Source organism: Thermobia domestica, chromosome 6, assembly GCF_964235325.1.
Source record: "Thermobia domestica chromosome 6, izTheDome1.hap1.1, whole genome shotgun sequence".
NCBI classification, from domain to species: Eukaryota; Metazoa; Arthropoda; class Insecta; order Zygentoma; family Lepismatidae; genus Thermobia; species Thermobia domestica.
The window spans coordinates 115,275,331-115,297,072 of NC_137459.1; the positions used below are offsets into that span (position 1 = coordinate 115,275,331).

Below are 21,742 nucleotides of genomic sequence, written 5' to 3' on the forward strand. Positions count from 1 at the left end.
ACGGCCGCCCTCAATGGAACCCCGTTGAAAGGAGGAGATGTCAACATATGTAACGCACTATTTAGCATTTGAATTACCACATATCAAACATAACATTCCTAATATTGTGCTTATAATTTATGGGTTCACAATAAATTGATTGTTTTGACGTGTTTTCCTGAATGACAGCTTACACTACTTAATCTCATTCGTCTCCTATCGTACGGTACTCACACAAAATTAAATAATCAGTTACAGAATTGTACCTCTACCGCTTCCGTGATTCAAAAATTACACAAATTATGCGTTTTCGGTTGGAGTTTCCCTAGGAAGATTTGTGCCTGATAAGAGACAGGAATACCCTGTAATATTAATAACGTTTTTTGTATAGCACATTCCATGAAAATTCTCTTAAAAGCAAATACCACTGGAAGTCGATAAGAGCTAATCCTATTAGCAACATATTTATATGGATAGGCGTTTACTTTATGCCAATTTCACATCACGTTAAAACAAAATCACTTCAATCCTGTCTTCTTTAAAAATTCGTGCCAAGTACTCACTGCAAAATGTTGTCAAGAAACTAGAACAAATTAACTTAATGGTTACTTTTAAATCACATGTAAATATGCGCAACTGTACTATAAAAAAAATGCACCACTCGAAAGTATTCCCTATTCCGGTTTCTTTTCTTATTAACCACATGGACAGTCTGCAACACATCACTCTACGAAACAAGTAATAAATATACACTTTAGTATCATACATAAAATATTACATCACAAACCACAACTGTCAATGTTTAAAATCGTAACAACAAACACTTCATTTTCTAACAATACCTCATAAAGCTTCAAACTTTCATTATACGACTTTTAACATAACACTGCACACTACGACTCCATTACTTCGCGTGCCTTTTAACGGTCACAGCAGAAGGGATTGAAATATCAACAAACCAATCAAATCGTTGCTCACAACATAATACTACCAAGTTACTTGGTCCGCCATGTTTTGTCGATTCAAACAGTTCCGAGTCAAATATATATTATTTTATAAAATATAATTTATTTTTAGTATTTATTTTATATAACATTATTATATAAAATAAAAACGAAAAATTACAAATACAGAATGCAGGATTTACTTATTCCGTGACAGCCTTAGGGCAAAATTACACAGCACAACGTATCGCCAAACATGTAAAAATCAATTTAACTGCTATGCTTATGATGAACAAAACGGAATATGCAGGTCAAGTATAGGCACACTATTCGAAATACTTGTTGGAAATTATAATTCTTTCGCAAATGTTATTTCCTATTGACCTCCAAAATATCTACACTGGGAGCAACGGTGCCGACTTTCCAATATTTATGTACGTGCATATGAAGGGCGGAATATATTATGTGCCTTATGCAGAGTCGTTTTGACGTATGATTAGCGTCATGCTAAAATCCTAACTACTGCAGGAAACATATGTTAGTCGCAATCTTTAGTATGGCACTAATCACACGGCAGAACTACACTGCATTCGCCTTATTCAGAGTCGTTTTGACGTATGATTAACGTCATACTAAAAGCTTGACTACTGCATGAAACATACGTTACTATTTCACTAATCACGAATCAGAACTACTCTGCATAAGGCCCATTGAGACTCTCTTGAAAACCTATAGGGCCTTATGTAGAGTCGTATGACGTGTGATTAGTGTCATACTATAGAGTTCGACTAACATATTTTTCCTGGAGTAGTTAAACCTTTAGTACGACACTAATCATACACTAAAACGACTCTGAATACGGCGGGTAGAGCCTTATGCAGAGAAGTTTTTACGAGTGATTAGTGGTATACTAAAGAGTTCGACTAAAGTATGTTTCCAGCAGTAGTGAAACCTTAGTATGACGCTAATCATATGTCAAAACGGATCTGCATACTTTTGTAAGATTTCCTTTTAGCTAAAATCTTTTATGAACATTATCATAAAGGGCTGTGCTGTGATAAAGTAAAATATACCGATACTATAAGATTAACTTGGGGATGCCCTAGCTCGTTCGGTAATACGGTTGACTTAAAACCAGGATAAATGTATTAAAACCCGGGTCCAAGGTTAAGGACAAGTTACTGTAATGAATACTCTCAGCATGACCTTATGGAAGAATCATGTGTAAATCAAGCTACTAAGGTCACTAACGTGAAGCTGCAATATTTGTGTAAACACTTCAGAAATGTCGAAATGGTAGATGTAAGTAAATTTGGTAGAGAAATGTTCGCAAGGCATGGTTTGCATTTAAATAAAAGGGGAACAGAATTGTTAAGTAATGAAATTTGTGATGTAATTAACAGTGATATGAGTAATAAATGTAGGTCTCAAGCAGCGTTGCCAATACCTTGGGAAGTAACTCAAAGTAAGAAGAATGTGGATGAGGGCACTTCTTTTTTAGTTCAAGGGTAAATTTAACACAGCGAGTAGGCTTACGTATCTTTCATCAAAATGTACAGCGGGGGACACTTCTAATGGTACAGCCATATGGAGATTTACGGCTAAGGTGTACCATTTAGAAGTATCCCCGTTAATCGTTAATCGATGTTTAGTCACAGTCTACTTAGTAGCATCCTAACTCTTTACTAAGGATGGTACACTTTTTGGTATTCAGACTCTGCTTTGAGTACAACTAAAAAGGTGATTTGGGTATGTTTAACTTATATAATTCCAATACACCGGGTGAGAAAAATCAATGTGGCAACTACGGAATGTAGATGTGCGCATGCGTAGTCTGTACAAATAAAAAAAAAAAAAAAACATGAAATACGAAATGTTGTGTCGCACGTTAAACCGTGGATAAGAGATTAGCCTCTGCTCTACATTAATTAGTCCCATGTGATTAACTTCGTTATATACTACGTCCTAATAAGAGACTCTGAATATAAGTTTGATAGCCATCCTTTAGTCAACCCCGTAGTATGCTGTTAATCTGACTTCAAAACGACTCTGCATAAGGCCCGTAGGTATTATTTGTATAACCGAACATTGGTGTGCACAAAACAATATAGCAACTATAAATTTACCAAATTTCAAGCTAGCAAGTAGTTTCTGTCGAGAAAAGAAAACAAATTCAAGCATTTTTGTAAAACATAATTTAGAATTTCAAGAATGCACTAAGTTTAAACATATAAACGATGAAAAAAATTTTGAATGTTGTATTTTGGAGCTCGCAGTGGAAAAAAGTGTAATAATCTGTATATATAGGACACCGGGTAGTGAAGTTGATAAACCTACTAGGATAACTCCAACCAGTATATCAGCACTAGATCAGATAATTCTAAACTCTGACCACTTGAGCTCAAGGGGGCAAGTGATTAGTACCGGATTTTCTGATCATGAAGCTCAGATTGCTGAAATATGTGATAAACGCTTCTCTGTAATTCAAAAGTTTAAGAAATATAGTGTAAGAACTTTCAAAGTTACAAGGTATTCAGTAATCAAAATATCAATCATTTCAGTTATTTACTTAGTCACGAAACATGGGAAGGTGTACTTTCATTAAACAACGCAAATGATATATATAATGAATTCATAATTTTTTTTGCTTAAGCCTGTCTCAGACGGGACTGAAGTAAGGTTGCGATGCACGATCTAAAATTCACGACCTTACTTAACGATCGTGTGAGAAGTAACTTGCCCCTAGTTCAGGTTGAAATTTTCTGCTGTCCTTATTTGGATCCTGACTTGTAAGAATTAGAAGCAGTTTCTATTTTCATCTGGACTTGCATACAACTACCAACCAGAAAAGATAGCGCCTGACGACATTCAACTTTATTTCTCGCTGTAGCTGCCTGGACAAGAGAAGCACAAATAGTATTAATAGTCATACGAAAAATATGATTTTTTGTAGCATGATTTATATTATTTAAAAAATGCAAGAATAAAGACCTTAGAGGAGGTATGCAGTGAAGTTATCCGCCCGAACACTACAACTGTGAACAAATGTAGTTACATCTTTTAAAAGAATAAAAATAGGTGATAATTGTGCAATTTGTATACCAAAAAATGTAACATGTTAAAAAAAAGCGTGCACGTTTACTTTTGGCGCACCACTCGAAATAATTGTTCAAACATTAGAATTCTTTCACTAATTACCTTCTTATTGCTTTCTAAATGATTTGTGCTGGGCGGCATGAAAATATCCACATGGCATAGTTAAAATTCAAGGGGTACCATAAGCAATTGTTGAAAAATAATAATTCTTTTACGATTTGCGTATAAATACAGCGTCCGGATGCATGCATAAAAACTACAGCCCAAAAAGCACAAAACGACCTGCGCTAGGTCGCCACTAAAGAGCACGAATGCTATCTAACTGAGTCATAGCACAGCGAAGCTGTAGGGTCCGAGAGTTAGCGAGGTGGTGAGTCTGAAGGGAACATGCGCATCAGCGAAGGTGGGTAACCGCATCAGCGAGGGTAGTGAAAACGAGTGGGTTTTGACAGTGATACGAGTTTCAATAGCATTCATCATGGTTTCATATGTAAACGGCAAGATTGACTTGGGTTCATTTGCATATTAATATTTAAATTAACTATTTCATATTGTATTTTTTTAAAAATTTTAATATTTATTTATATATTATCAGTATGCATTATACATGCATATTCTTGGAAACGCGCGAAATTAATTGTATTCAATGTTTCATCGGTACATTCCGAGAGAATGAATTTCATACTTTATTTTTTTAAATAAAAATAGAAAGAAAAATCTCAAAAAACGGTTTCTAGAGGGTGAAACATCTGAGTGAAATAGCAAAAGCAGAGAATAGTCTGCTTGCTTGAAGCGAACAGAATTCGTTAGTTGGCAGTCACTCCGTTTCGAAGGCTGTTTTATGGTTCCCACAGTGGACAGGTCAAGAGGCCACACAAGAAGTACTAGGGGTGAGACGAAGTCCTCTGAATTCCTGCAGAGCAAGTGGGTGGTAGTTTTTTTTAGTTTTTTTTTTTTTTTTGCATAACTCTGTACAAAGAATTTGAAGGGTGACAAAGTCAGTTCGGCTTTAACTTCAAGACAGAAAGGTGTGAGTGAATTGGTCGTTTGCTTTTTGGTGGTGAGTTTTTCGTCTTCAAGAATGGTGTTAGTGAAGTCACCAACTGATATTGCTTTTCAGAGTATCTTTAGTAAGAGCTAGTGTTTTACTGTTTAATAAATAACTCAATTCTGCGATGCAAACTGAAGTGCATAGTAAGTGCATACAGACATCTTACAAGTTATCCATAATTATGTAAATAGGCAGCAAAGATAGTGAACAGTTTTTTTTTTAAGTTCGTTCATTTGAAAATACGTTCAGTGATAGTATGAACTATTTATTACATGGTTATTTTTTTAAAAAATAAAATCATCTATGAACTGTACGGAAATGGACTAACAACGAGAGTAGTAGAATACTTTGTCCTTTCCATAAGTGATAGCATGATTGCGCCAACATCATGAAACATCAGTTTCAAGAACTCTCATTATAACATTCTACTGTGGACATAGTTGTTTTAGAAAATTATTAGTACGTGCTTACTCACCTTGCAGCACTGCAGTTAAAATCAAATGAAGTGATGGACAATGCAAATTCTTTGGCATAGCATCTAGCGTGGCAGGCTACTGTTGCATTAGCCTTATATGCAATAAGGAGCCCACACCAGCACACAATAACACAAAATTTTCACTTGTAGTTGTCACGGTATGAGTATGTATTCCCCAGTAAGTTTCCAAGAATAGAGCATGGAAATATATGTTAATCTATGTTTTTGAAAAAATTTAATTTTGTGAAATTTAGAGTTTTGGGTTAGATATTTTTCTTATATAGAAATTTTAAGATGAATTTGTTCGTTTGTTAGGATTGTCGTATGGTGAGAACACGATCACAGACAAGAAAATTCGAAATGATTTATCATTAAAAGGGCTGGCATAACGAAGCGAAAACCTCTTAGAAGGTGACGAAGAAAAAGATGTCACACTCGCGGATGTTCGGAGCGCTGAAAGTGATAACCCTCCAGGCGGAAGGAACACGCCACTGGAGGTGGGCACCGGTAAGGCTGAGGGAAATCTTATTGCAGGAAAAGAATGTCAGGGTGAAGATAGTAGACCAGCGTGGGTGGATCTTCTTTTTCAAAAGATAGAGAAATTAGGACAGGGCAACCAAAATTTGGAGGCAAAGTTAGATCAGGCGAGACAGGAAGCTTGTGAGACAAGCTTGAGGTTAGAAAACAAAATGCAAGCGAATAACGAAAGACTAGAACAGGGTATAAAAGAGACTAGGGAACAACTCACCAGACAGACTTTGAAATTAGAACAGAGATTAGAACCAGGGGCGTCATTTAGGGGGGCAGGGAGGGGCATTTGCCCCCCCTGAGTTTGAGATGAATATAGATTTTATCAATAGAATATAGTAAATCAGTGAAAAACGCGAAATTTTACTTATATCAAGAGGTCTTGTCCCCCCCAAGCAAAATCTGAAAGAGCGCTCCTGATTAGAACAGGCGAGAAAGGAGTCGAATGAGAATGTAGATAGAAGCATGTATCAGGTGAGACAGGATGTTTCACATCAGATAGGTGAGTTGAGAGAGGAAAATAGTAGAATGTTAGTGGAGGAAATGGCCCGTGTGAGGGAGACAGTAGGAGACAATATGGCAAGAACAGTAAAAGAGTTGACTCGTCGGATCCGTGAGACAGGCCAGAGGTTTGAGCAGCTAGAAAACAATGTAGAGAGTCAATGTTCGGAAATTAACACTGAAGTACAACAGTTGTCAGAGGGGCTACAGAATGTTGGTAGTCGGGTGAATACGTTAGGAACTTCGGTCGAAAGGATCACGAATGAGGTCGAACGAGTCAAGGTGAATCTGAGAGAGATAACGCGAGCTAGGGAAGAAACTATGCAGGAAACGCATCTTGAAGAGGTACGTTCAGAGTGCACTGAGATGATGGAACGCACTTGCGAAAAGATCCAGAATAGTTGGGCGCAGTGGAAGGGAACACTTCAGCGTGAGACAGCTGAAATAGTTGCTGAGAAATTGGCCAATATTTCCACTGACTCACAGCGTAACGAAAGATCATCTGGGCCATCTCCGTCTGCAGGGTGCGACTCGCAGGTTCTTTCTCAAGCAAACGCAAGAGATAATCGTGAGACAGTGACTCCTACTGTTAGTCAGCAACCCTCCACATCGTCCGGTTGTGCGACTGGACACGAGAATACGATGCAACTTGCAGCGGCTATGCGGTTCATACACAGAGACCTTTCCTTGCCTACCTATTCGGGAAATGAAAGTGAGGTAGTGACTCACAACTTTCTTATAGTCTTGGAAATATATTTTGAGATGACAGGGGTAGCCGAGGAATTGAGGCTTAACCTCGTGGAAATATGTTTGAGAAACAGTGCCCTTCAGTAGTTTCGAGTGACCTCCAACAAAATAACTTCATATGAGAGCTTTGTGAGTCACTTCCGTGACACTTATCTAAGCCAAGAACGTCTGGCTAACTTGAGAGCAAACATTCTAATAGCTCACTATGACTATAAGAGCAACAAAATGCCTTCACAGTACTTATTAGAGTTACTACATCGCAACAGTATTTTGAATTCCCCGATGGACGAATCGACCCTGCTAAAAGTCCTACCCAGACATTTCCAAAACTGTCTTTTTAGGTCAATTGTCTCAGCGAGACCGAAAACTGTCGTTTCTGAACTGGAGTACACCATGAGAGATAAAGATTCTTATGGAATCATGAGGAAGGGAGTAAACATGATGCAAGTAGAGTGTGAACACTCTGAAAGCTCCCCTGACCATAAGCTAAGAAGCCCACGGAAATTTAACAAGCGTAATAGGAACCATAACAATCCATATGAGAGAGGAAGTGAGCGTAGCCACCGGACTAGCCCTCCACGTCAGGCCAACCAGCCAGAAAACCAAGCTAGGTCACGTGGGAGAGGAAGCTATTCACGGAATGAAGCACCTTCTCGAGGTACACGAGGACAGCGGAGAGGTGCAAGAAATTATAACGACAACAACAGGACTGACTTCAGGGGGGAGGAACAAGTTCAGTTGTTAGAGGCCTACGATGGTAATAGCCCACAGTATTCGTCTCAAGATCGTGTGCAGGAACCTAGTGGAAGGGGTGGTCGTTACCCACCACAATGAGGTCGCCTCGCACACACGAAGGATGACGATAATTTGGAATCTTGTGAGTTACTTTTGACTGAGTCGACGAATAAATATCCTAATTGTGTGCATAATCTTAGTATGGAAATTACTGAGTGTGATAATGAGACCGCCGTGAAAACATTAGCATTAAATGAAAGTGAAAAGACAGGAAATTGTGTCAAATGTATGGAAATTATTTCTAAACCTCATTTTAGTGAAAATTTGAATTCGGTAAAATTACTTTTTAGAAATGGGAAGGAAGTAAAGATAAATAAGGAAATGTTTTCAGAGGCAAATGGGATTTTTGATAGGCTTTTGGATACTAGTAATGATCCTATTCCCCAAAATAATATTATTGCCCTTCCAGAAGTAGAAGCAATTTTATACGCGCAGTCGGTCTGCGCCCTTCTCGATTCTGGTGCGAGTATTTCCGCCATATCATCAGAGCTTTGGAATAAAGTTAGAAATTATTCTCCACCTCCTCCATTCTTGAGAGCTAACAATATCTGAGTTACTTCAGCTTTTGGTAAGAAAGCAGCCAGTATTTTAGGTCAAACAATGTTGCAAATTATTCTTAATGAGAAAGCTTTTTATACAGTTGGTATAATAGTGGATGGTCTAAATCGTGCATTGTTGGTTGGCTCAAATTTCTTTGCGGAAAGTCGTGCAACTCTAAATTATGATAAGGGAGTATTACATTTAAAACATCCTCACGATGTAGAGATTTCATTCAGAGACGTGACGGTAGAATATAGGGATCTAGTCCTCCGAAACATTGAATGGGATGAAGATTGTTCAGAGCTATGGGTAAATAATGGGGTGTCAGGGGTGTTTGATTATGAAGTTACGTCGCAGGAAAGACGTCATGCCGCTCCCATATTTGTAGCCTACATCGAGGATAGTAAAACGGCAAGTAGTTCGGCAACCCTGGTAAGGACTAATTGGACGACGGGGCATATCCCTCTCCATTGGAGCTGGCCAATCAAGTATACCCGCCAATTGAATGGGCCAAAGTTAATACCCAAGAAATCAACGAATTTGTTGAAAGCTACACCGACCTATCTTCTATAGAGAGAGATAAATTAAGGAATTTACTGATAAAGCACAAAACAATTTTAGATATCAACCCAGGATACATTAGAAATTATGAACATTTGATAGTTGTCAATGACTCAAGCACGATTCATGCAAAAATGTACCCATTTCCTATCAAGTATAATAATCAGGCAATAAAAAAGTCGATGGCTGACATATAGGATAATCCATTTGTTACAAAATTCTTGCCTCATGCATCCGTGCACTTGACACCACATTGGAATCGGAAGTGCGTGAAGGTTGTCAATGCTTGTTGATGATATCTATTAGAGAGTCAAACGTTTAAGAAGTATTTCAGCACATTGACCAAGGGTTAAAATTATTCGCAGTTGGTTGTCTAACCTTAAGGCTAAACAAAACTGTAAGTTTACTAAACTAAAAGTAAACACCTTAGGATACGAACTTCATCAGAAAGGGTTTTTGGAAAAGAAGAAGAGAAAGTGAAAAGGCAATGGAAGTTAGTATTCCTAAAAAAGTCAAAAGAGTTAGGAGCCTTTATTGGGTACTGCCAGTGCTACCAATGCCTCAGTCAGGAGTGTTTAAAGCACTGTTTCCAATGTTCCAACTCCTTCAAAAGAGAGATAAAGAAAAATGAAGAAGAAAGTACTAGGACATCAACACTGAAATATATAAAGATGAAAGCGTTCTCACATCTTTTGTCTGTATAGCTATTAGTAGTTATATTTTTTTAAGAAGCTGTAAACGTTTCAATTCAGGTAGAAAATATAAAACTGTATCTATTACAGTTGCTTAGTTTAAATTATATATTATGGTATCTTATACACATTTTGTACTTCTATCAATTTTTATATATAGATAGGTATCAAGTTAATGAAGCATGTACTTTAATTGATTTAATATTTTCACTGTTTGTATTATGTAATCTTGTTAAGAATTAATAGAAGGTCAATCTTCTCTGCTGGAAATTTGAATTAGAGCAAGAGCAAAAATTCAAATTACCAGGGGGGAATTTGTAACCGGCAAGATTGACTTGGGTTCATTTGCATATTAATATTTAAATTAACTATTTCATATTGTATTTTTTATAAATTTTATTATTTAATTATATATTATCAGTATGCATTATAATGCATATTCTTGGAAACGCGCGAAATTAATTTTATTCAATGTTTCATCGGTACCTTCCGGGAGAATGAATTTCATACTTTATTTTTTAAATAAAAATAGAAAGAAAAATCTCAAAAAACGGTTTCTAGAGGGTGAAACATCTGAGTGAAATAGCAAAAGCAGAGAATAGTCTGCTTGCTTGAAGCGAACAGAATTCGTTAGTTGGCAGTCACTCCGTTTCGAAGGCTGTTTTATGGTTCCCACAGTGGACAGGTCAAGAGGCCACACAAGAAGTACTAGGGGTGAGACGAAGTCCTCTGAATTCCTGCAGAGCAAGTGGGTGGTAGTTTTTTTTTTTTTACATAACTCTGTACAAAGAATTTGAAGGGTGACAAAGTCAGTTCGGCTTTAACTTCAAGACAGAAAGGTGTGAGTGAATTGGTCGTTTGCTTTTTGGTGGTGAGTTTTTCGTCTTCAAGAATGGTGTTAGTGAAGTCACCAACTGATATTGCTTTTCAGAGTATCTTTAGTAAGAGCTAGTGTTTTACTATTTAATAAATAACTCAATTCTGCGATGCAAACTGAAGTGCATAGTAAGTGCATACAGACATCTTACAAGTTATCCATAATTATGTAAATAGGCAGCAAAGATAGTGAACAGTTTTTTTTAAGTTCGTTCATTTGAAAATACGTTCAGTGATAGTATGAACTATTTATTACATGGTTATTTTTTTAAAAATAAAATCATCTTTGAACTGTACGGAAATGGACTAACAACGAGAGTAGTAGAATACTTTGTCCTTTCCATAAGTGATAGCATGATTGCGCCAACATCATGAAACATCAGTTTCAAGAACTCTCATTATAACATTCTACTGTGGACATAGTTGTTTTAGAAAATTATTAGTACGTGCTTACTCACCTTGCAGCACTGCAGTTAAAATCAAATGAAGTGATGGACAATGCAAATTAAAGCCATCAGATATCAAAATGCATCTGTGCCATTCTCTCATGGGAAGAGAGGGAATTCTAGGATAGATGGAAATGACTGGAACTTTTCATGTGGAAAGACTTCCTTCATGTGATTTCTTTCTACTAGTAGGAACTCTACCACATAGTCGTGGTGTATAATAAACTGTGAACATTTTTTAAAAGAGAAATAAGTGACAAAACCAAATTCAAAAGTTATTGGAGTGGGGATCCCACGATGTTGTAACAGTTATTTTTTCTTCTTTTTTGTTACGTGGCCAACATATATAGGCAATAAAGTATTTCTTTTTATGAAATGGAAATTGCTAATTAACTAAAGTTTTCTGGAAGGGAGATGGTGAGTAGACAAATTTTGCTGTTTTATAGGCTTAGATGTCTTGTTTTCAGATGCATGATTTGAGATTTCACAATGTTATTGTGTGTTGGGACTCCTCAAAGGGGTAGGGGAGAATAAATAAATACCCACAGGTACAGAAGTGAAGAAGAGGAGGATGGTGAAAATTAGCAAGAGAGAATATTTTGATAATATTCATATATAGTGTACAAGGGCGTAGCCGACATATATTTAGGGAGCAGAATTGTTTATTTTATTAATTTGTTGTATTCTCTCACTCTCTTGCTATGCAAATGATTAATTTATGTTTGCCTCCTCCGCCTTCATATAGCACCCAGCCTTACGGCAGTTAACACATACTAGTAGCGTTCCACTTGTAACCAAAATACAACTTCTGTAAACTGTGCAGAAATTCATCGCCGGTGGAAAATAGTTTCTATATAGGCATCTTTCATATCAACTCATTTATTTTATACGTTGTAAAGCACTTGTAATAATTTTAGACTAGTAATCCTACACTTCTAAACATAAAATTCAGATGTGATGCGCTAAAAGTAAACCAGCGCCAAAAACAGAAACAATGAGAGTTAATTGTCATCAGTGTTATGTGGCTTTTCTGAAATTTTAGGGAACAGTTCTACAATGCTGGCACAATACAAACATTCCAGGTGTAGTGCATGAGATGGGTTCCCGGTGGGTATAAGTTTACTTTATGGGCTATGTGGGCATTTTTTGTGGGTACTGAGCCTAGAGGATGCACTCAGTACCTATATTAGAAAATTGATCTTCCTTCTTTGTTTTAGCTTTCCGCGCCTGATAACTGCCCTCATTTACATATTTGGACAAGCCATTTGATTTTCAGTTTTACAATCTGGTGGATCCAAGGATCTACAGACAATTTTTCAGCTGATACAGACTCCCTCATGTTCGTATCTTGCTGCTGAATTTTCAAGTTACTAATTTCAATTGGGTATGGAACTGAATAATCCATTCTGTAGTTTTCTTTCTTTGTAGGAACGAGGATTTGTAAGTAGTTCATTATGCACCATTGAAAATACGGTGCTTCCCTATGCATTATTGCGGCGAAGAATTCACTCCCTGGTCCACTAGCTCCTCTTTACTCTCTCTCTTGTTTTTTGGGGGGAGGGAGGGCGGATTTTGTGTCAGCAACAGAGCAGATATCGCTGCTATGGCTATTACAGCCTCTTCAGATAAACTCATATCATGAAATAGAAAAACAATAATATTTACGATTTGCGTAACACGTTTTTAGTTTCTTTTAATACAGCGACAACGAGGGGCTCTGCAGGTAAAACCTACTTAGTTTTAAGGATCGTCTGAGACCCCTACATCATCTCAGGATAAAAGAAATTGTATGGAAGTTTGAGTTAAGCAACACTGTTAAGTTGTAGCCTGGGTTGAGGCCTTAGTTCAGATCCGTGAGAGACGGGCTTTACTGTTTCGATCCCCTGCCTGATAAATTTGTGGTGGACAAGATCGTATCCGTGGGTTTTGTCGGGGTACTTCCGCTTTCTCCCACATTCATTCCACCAATTCTTGTATTATCATTGATTTGCTTCAATCATTGGGCCCAGTGGCTCAGTGGTAGAGCGCTTCCTCCGGTGGGACAAGTAAGTTTGTGGTGGACAAGATCGCAGCCGTGGGTTTTGTCAGGGTACTCCCGCTTCCTCAAACATTTCATTCCACCAGTTCTTCTATTATTATTGATTTGCTTCATTCATTGGGCGCAGTGGCTCAGTGGTACAGCGCATCCTCTGGTGGGGCAAGTAAGCTTGTGGTGGACAAGATCGTATCCGTGGGTTTTCTCGCAGTACTCATGCTTCTTCCCACTTTTCATTCCACCAATTCCTCTTTTATCATTTACTTTCTTTAATCATTGGGTGCAGTGGCTCAGTGGTAGAGCGCTTCCACTGGTGGGCCAAGTGAGTTTGTGGTGGACAAGATCGTATCCGTGGGTTTTCTCAGTGTACTCCCGCTTCTTCCCACTTTTCATTCCAGATATTCCTCTTTTATCATTGACTTTCTTCAATCATTTTGCGCAGTAGCTCAGTGGTAGAGCGCTTCATCTGGTGCGTGGGGTCCTTAATTTTTCGATCCTCGGGCTAGTAAGTTAGTGTTGGACAAGGTCGTATCCGTGGGTTTTTCTCAGAGTACACCCCCTTCCTCCCACATTTCATTCCACCAATTCCCCTTTTATCATTGAGTGTGTTTAACCATTGGGCGCAGTGGCTCAGTGGTAGAGCTCTTTTTCTGATGGAATAAATAATTTTGAAATAGACAAGATAGTATCCGTGGGTCTTTTTCAGGGTACTCCCGCTTCTTTCCACATTTCATTCCACCAATACTTCTGTTATCATTGGCTTACTTTAATCATTGGGCGCAATGGTTCAGTGTGAGAACGCTTTCTCTTGTGGGCAAGGTAAGTTTGTGGTGGACAAGATCGTATCCGTGGGTTTTTCCAGAGGACTTTCGCTTCATCCCACATTTCATTCCACCAATTTCTCTATTAACATTGACTTACTTTAATCATTGGTCGCGGTGACTCAGTGGTAAAGCGCTTACTCTGGTGGGCCAAGTAAGTTTGTGGTGGACAAGATCGTATCCGTGGGTTTTCTCAGGGAACTCCCGCTTCTTTCCACTTTTCATTCCACCAATTCCTCTATTATCACCTATTTGCTTTAATCATTGGGAGCGGTGGCTCAATGGTAGAGCGCTTCCTCTGGTGGGCCAAGGAAGTTTGTGGTGGACGAGACCGTATCCGTGGGTTTTGTCATGGTACTCCCGCTTCTTTCCACTTTTCATTCCACCAATTCCTCTATTACCATTTACTTGCTTTAATCATTGGGATCGTTGGCTCAATGGTGGAACGCTTCCTCTGGTTCTTGGGGTCCTTATTGTTTCAATTCCCGGTCAAGTAAGTTTGTGGTGGACAAGATCGTATCCGTAGGTTTTCTCATGGTGCTCTCGCTTCTTCCCACTTTTCATTCCACTAATGTCTCTATTATCATTGACGCTTTAATCATTGGAGAGGTCTTGGTCCCTTGAGCATTGCGGTAGAAAACAGATTCTTTTCCAAGAATTTTTGTTGTGATGTAGACCTTTGCTGTGGTTCAATCTCAGTATTTTATTACGCGAGATAAAACCATTCATACAGCAATAAATGTTGTTCTATCTTTCGCAACAAGGTATTGAGATTGAGCCAATTCGGAAACTCATTTCTGGCGCTTTGATTCCAGGAACTGTCCTCAAACCCTGTCCTCAAACGACTGGGATCTCTCCAATGTTACCATCCGCGTCCAACAACCCTATGTGTAAAAGGGGAATAGAAAGGACCCGTGCGTGAAACTTCGGGACCCAGTTTCTTGAGGTTCAAGGCTAGGGATCGATTTCTGAAATCACAACGGATGAAAACTTTTCAAATGCCGCCAACGCCGTTAAACAACTTCATGTTTAATAGGTGAGTAAAAGAGACCCGAACCCATAACGTCAGGACACCATTCCTTGAGTTTCGTGGCCTGGGCCAGATTTCTGACATTACTACTGCACTGAGGGTACCCGGACCTTTCCAAACTTTCCACTCGTGTCCACCAATTCCATGTGTAACATGGTCCCCCTGACGTAGGAGAATCGACTCCACGCTTTTTTCATAATTATTCTCCAAATGGATTTGTTTACAAGGTAGTTTTGTCAAGTTTAGCAGCATATCTAAAATAAGCCTGTTGAGAGCGGCTCTTATTTGTTAAAGAATACATAACGATCGCTTTTGCTGTTGCAATGGTCTGTCCAAGCGGCTTGGTAAAAAAAATCAGCGTAGCATAACAACAAAAAGGTGTTTCTCTTATATGTTAAAAATAAAAGCACAGAAAGGAAAAGTCAAAGCTCGGTAAGGTGAGTGTCGGGAAAAGCCGAATTCCACTTCGCCCCGGGCAACGAAATTTCTAGCTACGGCTCTGAGCTCCAACACTTATCAGTCTTTCAGAGTCTCATCCCTTACCTACGACTACGTAGTTTGATTAAGCTGTTATACAAAACGTTTGGAAAGAACCTGTGAGTGTGACTTATTGATAGCTATGCAATATATTGACAGAGTGCTAGTCTTCAGTTTAGCAACGAAGCTGCCCTTAGGTGAAATATCACGTTGCTCTCTACTTTTGTCTCTGCCTTGTAAATCGTAACATTGTGTTTAAAGGCAAACCGAAACAAGGCCAGTTGTTTAGTTCTTTGTAGAACAACTTGATAAGACGTTTGTGTCTTTTACACAAACATTTTTGCCAGTTTGTTGTTTGAAGCCTTTTTGGATTATACACTATAAAACAACATATCCAGATTCAGATAAGCCCACAAAAAATTTAAAGAAGGGTGAAAAAATATATTTATTATTCAGATGCTTTATTATTATTATTATTATTATTATTATTATTATTATTAATTACCAGATTTAGTAGAACAGCTTCTCTTTGTTGATAAAAATCGTAATTTGGCATTTATTAAAAGTAATATGACTGGGTCTAGAAACACAAAATAGCGGATATTATTGCCAGACATAAAACTGAGAACTTTGTTCAACACTGACTACGTATTAAATAAACAAACGTATCGATTGCACCATTTTAAAAGGAAAATTAGTATAATTAGTAAAAAAATGCATTCATTGAAAAACTCTGGGGTATCAAAGGGTCATGTGCTAGCCACTAGACCAGCGGAGAGGACACCCACTCGCCCATATAGTTAGGTTAATGATTTCTGACATTACCACTGCCCCTGAGTGCAGTAGTAATATCAGATATCAGGCCCAGGTCACGAAGCTCAAGGAATGGGGTCCTGACGTTATGGCCTCGGGTCCTTTCTATTCATCTATTAAATGTAAAGTTGTTGGACGGCGTTGGCGGCATTTGAAATATTTTGATCCGTTGAGCACAATTGTGGTATCAGAAATCAATCCCTACCCTTGAACCTCAAGAAACTGGGTCCCGAAGTTTTAGACGCGGGTCCTCTCTATTCCGCTTTTAAACACGGAGTTGTTGGACGCGGATGGTAACATTAGAAAGATCCTAGTCGTTTGAGGACAGCGTAATGTCCGAAAGCAGTTCCTGGTCTCAAAGCGCCAGAAATGAGTTTCCGAATTGGCTCAATCTCAATACCTGGTTGCGCAAGATAGAACAACATTTATATCTGTATGGATGGATGGAATTGGTTGAATTTAATGTGAGAGGAAATGGGAGTACCCTGAGAAAACCGACGGATGCGACCTTGCCCACCACAAACTTACTAGGCAGAGAATCGAAAAAATAAGGACCCCATGCTCCACAGTAAAGGCTCTACCACTGAGCTACGGCGCCCAAAGATTAAAGCGTCAATTATAATAGAGAAATTGGTGGAATAAAAAGTGAGAAGAAGCGGGTGTACCATCATGAAATCCCACGGAGACGATCTTGTCCACCACAAACGTACTTGGCCGGGGATCGAAACAATATAGACCCCACGCACAAGAGAAAACGCTCTACCACTGAGCCACCGTGCCCAATGATTAGAGTGAGTTAGTGACAATAGAGTGATTGGTGGAATGAAATGTGAGAGGAAGCGAGAGTACCCTGAGAAAACCCACGGAAAGAATCCTGTCCACCACACAACTTACTTGGCTGAGGATCGAAACAATAAGGACCCCACGCACAAGACGAGGCGCTCTACCACTGAGACACCGCGCCCAATGATTACAGCAAGTGAATGATGATAGAAGAATTGATGGAATGAAAAGTGGGAAGAAGCGGGAGTATCGTGAGCAAACCGACAGATACGATCTTGTCTACCAAAATCTTACTCAGCCCACCAGAGGAAGCGCTCTATCACTGAACCAAAGCGCCAATGATTAAAGTATATCAATGATAATATAGGTATTGGTAGAATGAAATGTGGGAGGAAGCGGGAGTACCCTGACAAAACTCACAGATACGATCTTGTCCACCACAATCTTACTTTGCCCAACAGACTAAGCGCTTTGCCACTGAGCCACCGCACCCAATGTTTGAAGCAAGTCAATGATAATAGAGGTATTGGTGGAATGAAAAGTGCGAAGAAGCGGGAGTATCGTGAGCAAACCCACGGATTCGATCTTGTCCACCACAAACTTACTTGGCCCACCAGAGGAAGCGCTCTACCACCCAGCCACTGTGCCCAATGATTGAAGCTAGTTAATGATAGTAGAAGAATTGGTGGAATGAAATGTGCGAGGAAGCGGGAGTACCCTGACAAAACCCACGGATACGATCTTGTCCCCCACAATCTTACTTGGACAAACAGAGATAGCGCTCTGCCACTGAGCCACCGCGCCCAAGACTAAACAAACTCAATGATAATAGAGGAATTGGTGGAATGAATAGTGGATAGAAACGGGAGTACCCTGAGTAAACCCACGGATTCTATTTTGTCCAACACAAACCTAATTAGCTCACCAGGGGAAGTGGTCTACCGCTCAGCCACTGCGCCCAACGATTGAAGCAAGTCAATTATAATAGAAGAATTGCTGGAATGAAATGTGGGAGGAAGCGGGAGTACCCTGACAAAAACCACGGATACGATCTTGTCCACCACAATCTTACTTGGCCCACCAGAGGAAGCGCTTTACCACTGAGCCACCGCGCCCAATGATTAAATCAAATCAATGATAATAGAGGAGTTGCTGGAATCAAAAGTGGGAAGAAGGAGGAGTACCCTGAGAAAACCCATGGATACGATCTTGTCCACCACAATCTTACTTGGCCAACCAGAAAACGCGCCCTACCACTGAGCCACTGCGCCGAATGATTGAAGCAAGTAAATGATAATAGAAGAATTGGTGGAATGAAGTTATGGGCGAAGAGGAAGTACCCTGACAGAACCCAAGAATACGATCTTGTCCACCACAAACTTACTTTCCCGGGTAAGGACCCAATAAGGACCCCACGCACCATAGGTAAGCACTTTACCACTGAGCCACCGCGCCCAATGATTAAAGCAAGTCAGTAATAATAGAGGAATTGGTGAAATGAAAAGTGGAAAGAAGCGGGAGTACACTGAGAGAAACCACGGATACGATCTTGTCCACTACAAATTTAGGTGGGTGGGGATGGAAACAATAGGGACCCCACGAACCAGAGGATACGCTTTACCACTGAACCGCCTCGCCCAACGTTTAAACAAGTCAATGATAATAGTGGAATTGTTGGAATGAAATGTGGGAACAAGCGGGAGTACCCTGAAACAACCCACGGATACGATCCTGTCCACCACACAACTTACTTGGCTGGGGAACGGAACAATAAGGACCCCATTCACGAGAGGAAGCGCTCTACCACTTAGCCACGGTGCCCAATGAATAAGGTAAGTCAGTGATAGTAGAGGGATTGGTGGAATGAAAAGCGGGAAGAAGCTGGAGTACCTTGAGAAAACCCACGAATATGATCCCGTCCACCACACAACTTACTTGGCTGGGGTTCGAAAAAATAAGGACCCAGGCAGGAGAAGAAGGGCTCTACCACTGAGCCACCGCGCCCAATGATTACAACAAGTCAATGATAATAGGAGAATTGTTGCAATGAAAAGTGGCAAGAAGCGGGAGTACCCTGAGAGAACCTACGGATACGATCTTGTCCATCGCAAAATTACTTGCCGGGGATCGAAACAATAAGGACCCCACGCACCAGGGTAAGCGGTCTTCCATTGAGCCACCGCGCCCCACATCAAGAACAAGAAAATTGGAAGTTTCTAGAAAACATTCCGGATGTAACGTTACGTTATCCGGATGTAACGTTACGTTATCGGGATTATGTTATCCGGATCTTATCTGTCACCCGTTATCCGGATATCATCCTTCACCCACATATTATCCGTTATCCGACATCCGGTTTGTTATCCGTCAACCGGATATTACAAATCCGGATTAGTTTCTATCCGATATCAGAATAAAATATTATCCAGATGTGGCCATCCCTAATCAGCATCGTCAGAAGCATACACGAAGTAAATGTTTTCAAAGTCTGCTACATAAGAGCAGTGGCGGATCCAGGGGGCGATAATGGCGATTGCCCCCAGAAAGGAAACATTTCTTATTTTATATATAAATGAAACCCATTCCAGAGTTTGGAGCTCTTAAAACTAGCTCTAAGTAGGAGTATTATCAACCACCAAGCCTCCAGAAGTCCAACGTAGATCCGCCTCTGGACAAGAGAATGGGAAACACTTATTATTCACATTCAGTTTGCACATCTCAACAAATAAACAATATTTTCATTCACTTCCATCTACTACTGCATTCTACTGAACTGTAATGACTTTTTATGTTTAAAAATAATTATTCATTTTTCAATAATTGTAAATGTTTATAAATTCAGTAATTCACAGTGAGTAGAGTCAACTAGAAGTGTTTTTCTACCGAAGAAATAACAACATGAACTGTGAAATATCTTCTCACAAACTGTCGAGAGTTGAGAGTCGACAAACTTTACTCTTTCGTTTACCGATCACCTCGAAACGGCGGTAGCCAGAATTAGCCCAGGATAGGGGACTTATATTAAGAAAATGAAAACCTCAGGAAAATGCAGAAGTCTTTTTAGTCTGAGAGAAAAAAGGAATGAAATCTCTAATTTCTCGTTCTCTTAGTCTTGTAGCTCTTAGTCCGTTCCAAAGTACTGATAGAAATATGGCCAATGAATTATGACTATTTTGTAGAACATTCCACTTTAATATCACAGGAAATTCATCTTCCGGCTTGCTTGGTTGTGAAAAGTTATAGAGTATATTGGTATACTATGTAAAGTATGTGTGCTCTCGCTGATTTGTGATAACCATCAGAAACAGAAGTAAAAGGTAAATTACAGTAATAGTTTTCTGTTAAATTTTTGTATTCAAGGGGAGACGGAAAACCTACTTTTTAACATTTGTTTTTCTTAAAATTTCTATTCGGGTTCACACCCTTCCCCCTCAACATTGAATACGGAAATGGAGAACTTATTTAGAATTTGATTGTTGATTCCAGTATATTTCAAGCATCACTTGTCGGACTTGGGCCTGTGATATGTCGATACATCGCTATCGTCGATATCTATATTATCATATATCAACATTCGATATCGCGAATATATGGAATGCATATATCATTCTAAATTTTCGATATCGATATTCGTGAGGCGGCGAGGTATAAGGGACCCCTAAGACTTGCGATGGATGAAGAAATTTAACTTACTTTTTACAATATTGTTTTCTAATCATAATATCTTTATTACCACAAATTGCAATGTAAATACATCCACTTGCAAATTTGTAATATTATAAGGTATAATTTCTTAGGCGCCAGAACTTTTCTGTTCCCTGAAAAAAGAAAGAAAAAGTCACGTGCAAAAGCAAGTGCTTCGAACTTTGAACTAGAATTTACCATAAGAAAGTTATTTATTTCTCTCTCTCGGAGATTTCCACCCCTTTTGGCCTTTGAGACCGCTCATTGACAAAACATGCACACATGATCGCTATATGCATCCATGCTCTTAGGCAGAGTCAGAGATTTTGAAAAGGAAACGTCTTTCTAATAATAATAATAATACTAATAATAATAATAATAATAATAATAATAATAATTATTATTATTATTATTATTATTATTATTATTATTATTATTGTTGTGATTATTATTATAAAAATGGGGTTTACAACTAGGGTCCCATTTCTTTATGTTGCATGGGAGGGCCGCAAGTCTGCTACGCCAGTGGTGTCCCCTATTCTGTTTTTGTCTCTTTTTCGTTTCGTTTAGCTATTTATTTTTTTTGCTGTTAGGCTTTTATATGAAACCTTTATATTATATAACTTTTTCTTTTTATGAGTTTGTTTTTTTTTTTTTGGTGTTGAGGGTGAAGAGAGAAATGCTTTCCTCTTATATTTCTTTCTTACCATTCATCTTGTTTGAACTGCTTAAGTAAGTCATTTTGTAACTTTTGATGTTATCCAACTCCGTCACAATAATAAAATTGTCATTCTTAACAATTTGTTTTATTCTCTTATTTGCAGTTTGCCACACTGATATATTTGTGACAAAATTGAGGTTTAGTCCA

General features: G+C 38.9%; 1 protein-coding gene across 2 annotated transcripts in view; it reads right to left on the reverse strand.

Moving 5' to 3' along the window:
- The window catches only part of LOC145688156 (uncharacterized), a 95,831-nt gene extending 94,884 nt beyond the window's left edge, over window positions 1-947 (reverse strand). Inside the window, exon 1 of one of the 2 annotated variants that reach the window (XM_081761978.1) lies at window positions 822-947. The gene's annotated coding sequence lies outside the window, so the exon portion shown is untranslated. Of the gene's footprint in view, window positions 1-542; window positions 766-821 lie in introns of those variants that run through there. The other variant, XM_081761979.1, reaches the window with a different exon arrangement.
- Between the last annotated feature and the right edge of the window lie 20,795 nt (window positions 948-21,742).